General features: G+C 39.3%; 1 pseudogene; it reads left to right on the top strand.

Moving 5' to 3' along the window:
* LOC114629144 overlaps positions 1-5,759 on the top strand; it is a 9,270-nt pseudogene that overhangs the window by 817 nt on the left and 2,694 nt on the right.

The raw sequence follows: 5,759 nt of genomic DNA, 5'->3' as shown, positions 1-5,759 counted from the left end.
AAACTGAATCCTGAGTCATCCAGGAGCCACTGCACTCAGAGCAGCTGACACAGAGTCGGTCTGCTCCTGTCCTGTGGAGAAACTGAATCCTGAGTCATCCAGGAGCCACTGCACTCAGAGCAGGTGACACAGAGTCGGTCTGCTCCTGTCCTGTTGAGAAACTGAATCCTGAGTCATCCAGGAGCCACTGCACTCAGAGCAGCTGGAGCCACTGCACTCAGAGCAGCTGAAACTGAATCCTGAGTCATCGAGGACCCACTGCACTCAGAGCAGAAGGATTTCCAGATCCAAGAGGTGGCCTGAGTCCCAGGAGTTATTCCACCCAGGAGATTAGGAGCATAAGACCACAGAGACCTCTGGACTCTGAGGAGCTCTGCAATAAGCAAGATAACTGGAAATACAGACTCCAGTTTTACACAGTGAGGGCAGGTACCACTAGAGTTAACCAGATGGCGAAAGGCAAGCGCAAGAACATAAGCAACAGAAACCAAAGTTTCTTGGCATCATCAGTGCCCAATTCTCCCAATATAGCAAGCCCTGAACACCCCATCACACCTGAAAAGCAGGATTCAGAATTAAAATCACTTCTCATGATGATGATAGAGGATTATAAGAAGGAATTAAGTAACTCCCTTAAAGAAATACAGGAGAGTACAAGTAAACAGATAGAAGCCCTTAAAGAGGAATCACAGAAATCCCTTAAAGAAATGGAAGAAAACACAAAGAATGAATTAAACAAAAACATTCAGGATCTGAAACTAGAAATAGAAACAATAAAGAAAGTTCAAAGGGAGACAACCATGGAGATAGAAAACCTAAGAAAGAGATCAGGAGTCACAGACGCAAGCATCACCAACCGAATACAAGAGATAGAAGAGAGAATCTCAAATGCAGAAGATACGGTGGAAAATATTGACACAGTTGTCAAAGAAAATGCAAAATGCAAAAAACTCCTAACTCAAAACATCCAGGAAATCCAGGACACAATGAGAAGACCAAACCTAAGGATAATAGGTATAGATGAGAATGAAGATTCCCAACTTAAAGGGCCAGTAAATATCTTCAACAAAATTATTGAGGAAAACTTCCCTAACCTAAAGAACAAGATGCCCATAAACATACAAGAAGCCTACAGAACACCAAATAGACTAGACCAGAAAAGAAATACCTCCCGTCACATAATAATCAAAACATCAGATGCACAAAACAAAGAAAAAATACTAAAAGCAGTAAGGGAAAAAGGTCAAGTAACATATAAAGGCAGACCTATAAGAATTACACCAGACTTCTCACCAGAGACTATAAAAGCCAGAAGAGCCTGGACTGACATCATACAGACACTAAGAGAACACAATTGCCAGCCCAGATTACTATACCCAGCAAAATACTCAATCACTATAGATGGTGAAACCAAGATATTCCATGACAAAACCAAATTTGCACAATATCTTCCCACAAACCCAGCACTTCAAAGGATAATTGATGGAAAATGCCAACACAAGGAGGGAAACTACAACCTAGGAAAAGCAAGTAAGTAATCTTCCAACAACCCCCAAAAAAGATACAAACATAACTTTACCTCTAATAAAAAAAATAACAGGAAGCAACAATCATTTTTCCTTAATATCTCTTAACATCAATGGTCTCAATTCCCCAATAAAAAGACGCAGACTATCAGACTGGATACACAAACAAGACCCAGAATTTTGCTGCATACAAGAAACGCACCTCAGTGACAAAGACAGACACTACCTCAGAATAAAAGGGTGGAAAACAATTTTTCAAGCCAATGGTCCCAAGAAACAAGCTGGAGTAGCCATTCTAATATCAAATAAAATCGACTTTCATCCAAAATTAATCAAAAAAGATAAGGAAGGACACTTCATACTCATCAAAGGAAAAATCTACCAAGGTGAACTCTCAATTCTGAACATCTATGCTCCAAATGCAAGGGCACCTACATACATAAAAGAAACTTTACTAAAGCTCAAAACACACATTACACCTCACACAATAATAGTGGGGGATTTCAACACCCCACTGTCAGCAATGGACAGATCATGGAAACAGAAACTAAACAGAGACACTTTGAAATTAACAGAAGTTATGAACCAAATGGACTTAACAGACATCTATAGAACATTTCATCCTAAAACAAAAGAATATACCTTTTTCTCAGCACCTCATGGTACCTTCTCCAAAATAGACCATATAATTGGTCACAAAACAAGCCTCTACAGATACAAAAAGATTGAAATAATCCCTTGCATCTTATCAGATCACCACGGACTAAGACTGGTCTTTAATAATGACAAAAACAATGGAAAACCCACGTACACATGGAAACTGAACAACTCTCTACTCAATGATGACTTGGTCAAGGAAGAAATAAAGAAACAAATAAAAGACTTTTTAGAATTCAATGAAAATGAGGACACATCATACCAAAACTTGTGGGACTCCATGAAGGCAGTGCTAAGAGGAAAGCTCATAGCTCTAAGTGCCTACAAAAAGAAACTGGAAAGAGCACACACTAACAAGTTGACTGCACAACTAAAAGCTCTAGAACAAAAAGAAGCAAATACACCCAGGAGGAGTAGAAGGCAGGAAATAATCAAACTCAGGGCTGAAATCAACCAAATAGAAACAGAAAGAACAATACAAAATATCAATAAAACCAGGAGTTGGTTCTTTGAGAAAATCAACAAGATAGATAAACCCTTAGCCAGATTAACCAGAGGGCACAGAGACAGTATCCAAATTAATAAAATCAGAACTGAAAAGGGAGACATAACAACAGAAACTGAAGAAATTCAAAAAATCATCAGATCCTACTACAAAGGCCTATACTCAACAAAACTGGAAAACCTGGATGAAATGGACAATTTCCTAGACAGATACCAGGTACCGAAGTTAAACCAGGAGCAGATAAACCATCTAAATAGTCCCATAACCCCTCAGGAAATAGCAGCAGTCATCAAAAGCCTCCCCACTAAAAAAAGCCCAGGACCAGATGGTTTTAGTGCTGAATTCTATCAGACCTTCAAGGAAGACCTAATACCAATTCTCTTCAAACTATTCCACAAAATAGAGACAGAAGGAACACTACCCAATTCGTTCTATGAAGCTACAATTACACTCATACCCAAACCCCACAAGGACCCGACAAAGAAAGAGAACTTCAGACCAATCTCCCTTATGAACATCGATGCAAAAATACTCAATAAAATTCTAGCAAACCGAATCCAAGACCACATCAAAACAATCATCCATCATGATCAAGTAGGTTTTATCCCAGGAATGCAGGGATGGTTCAATATTCGGAAATCCATCAATGTAATCCACTATATAAACAAACTTAAAGAAAAAAACCACATGATCATCTCACTAGATGCTGAGAAAGCATTTGACAAAATTCAACATCCCTTCATGATAAAAGTCTTGGAAAGATCAGGAATTCAAGGCCCCTACCTAAACATAGTAAAAGCAATTTACAGCAAACCAGTAGCCAACATCAAGCTAAATGGAGAGAAACTTGAAGCAATCCCACTAAGATCAGGGACTAGACAAGGTTGCCCACTCTCCCACTACCTATTCAATATAGTACTGGAAGTCTTAGCCAGAGCAATTAGACAGCAAAAAGAAGTCAAAGGGATACAAATAGGAAAGGAAGAAGTCAAAATATCGCTATTTGCAGATGATATGATAGTATACTTAAGTGACCCCCAAACTTCCACCAGAGAACTCCTAAACCTGATAAACAACTTCAGCAAAGTGGCTGGTTATAAAATCAACTCAAACAAATCAGTAGCCTTCCTCTACATGAAAGATAAACAGAATGAAAAAGAAATTAGGGAAATGACACCCTTCACAATAGTTGCAAATAATATAAAATACCTTGGTGTGAATCTAACCAAGCAAGTGAAAGACCTGTATGACAAGAACTTCAAGTCTCTGAAGAAAGAAATTGAAGAAGATCTCAGAAGATGGAAAGATCTCCCATGCTCATGGATTGGCAGGATTAATATAATAAAAATGGCCATCTTGCCAAAAGCAATCTACAGATTCAATGCAATCCCCATTAAAATCCCAACTCAATTCTTCACAGAGTTAGAAAAGGAAATTCTCAAATTCATATGGAATAACAAAAAACCCAGGATAGCGAAAACTATTCTCAACAATAAAAGAACTTCTGGAGGAATTACCATCCCTGACCTCAAGCTGTACTACAGAGCAATAGTGATAAAAACTACCTGGTATTGGTACAGAGACAGGTAGGAAGATCAATGGAATAGAATTGAAGACCCAGAAATGAATCCACACTCCTATGGTCACTTGATCTTTGACAAAGGAGCTAAAACTGTCCAGTGGAAAAAGGACAGCATTTTCAACAAATGGTGCTGGTTCAACTGGAAGACAACATGTAGAAGAATGAAAATTGATCCATTCTTATCCCCTTGTACAAAGCTCAAGTCTATGTGGATAAAGGACCTCCACATAAAACCAGATACACTGAAACTAATAGAAGAGAAGGTGGGGAAAAGCCTCGAATACTTGGGCACAGGGGAAAAGTTCCTGAACAGAACTCCAATGGCATATGCTCTAAGATCGAGAATTGACAAATGGGACTTCATAAAATTGCAAAGTTTCTGTAAGGCAAAGGACACTGTCAATAGGACAAAACGACAACCAACAAATTGGGAAAAGATCTTTACCAATCCTTCATCTGATAGAGGGCTAATATCCAATATATACAAAGAACTCAAGAAATTAGACTCCAGACAACCAAATTACCCTATTAAAAAATGGGGTATAGAGCTTAACAAAGAATTTTCAACGGAAGAAACTCGAATGGCCGAGAAGCATCTAAAGAAATGTTCAGCATCCTTAGTCGTCAGGGAAATGCAAATCAAAACAACCCTGAGATTCCATCTCACACCAGTCAGAATGGCTAAGATTAAAAACTCAGGTGATAGTAGATGCTGGCGAGGGTGTGGAGAAAGAGGAACACTCCTCCATTGTTGGTGGGACTGCAAGATGGTGCAACCACTTTGGAAATCAGTCTGGCGGTTCCTCAGAAAATTGGACATAGCATTACCTGAGGATCCAGCTATACCACTCCTAGGCATATACCCAGAAGATGCTCGAACATATAACAAGGACATATGCTCAACTATGTTCATAGCAGCCTTATTTATAATAGCCAGGAGCTGGAAAGAACCCAGATGTCCTTCAACTGAGGAATGGATTCAAAAAATGTGGTATATTTACACAATGGAGTATTACTCAGCTATTAAAAACAATGAATTCGAGAGGTTCCTAGGTAAATGGATGGAACTAGAAATTATCATCCTGAGTGAGGTAAGCCAATCACAAAAGAAGACACATGGTATTCACTCACTGATTATTGGATATTAGCCTAGAACCTTGAAATGCCCAAGATGCAACTCACAGGCCACATGAAGCCCATAAAGAAGGAAGACCAAGTGAGGGTGATTCGGTCCTTCTTAGAAGGAGCAACAAAATACTCAAGGGTGCAAATATGGAGACAAAGTGAGGGACAGAAACTGAAGGAGGGGCCGTCTCAAGACCACCCCACCTGAGTATCTATCCTATGTGCAATCACCAAAGGTAGATGCTGATGTGGAAGACAGGAAGTGCATGCTGATAAGAGCCTGATATGGATATCTCCTCAGAGGCCTTCAAGAGTCAGACATATTCAGAAGCAGATGCTCACAACTAGCCATTGAACTGATCAT

This window comes from Grammomys surdaster, unplaced genomic scaffold (assembly GCF_004785775.1).
Source record: "Grammomys surdaster isolate TR1022 unplaced genomic scaffold, NIH_TR_1.0 278, whole genome shotgun sequence".
Classification (NCBI taxonomy): domain Eukaryota; kingdom Metazoa; phylum Chordata; class Mammalia; order Rodentia; family Muridae; genus Grammomys; species Grammomys surdaster.
The sequence above is the reverse complement of the archived record's forward strand: the minus strand, read 5'-3'. Positions and strand labels throughout refer to the sequence as shown.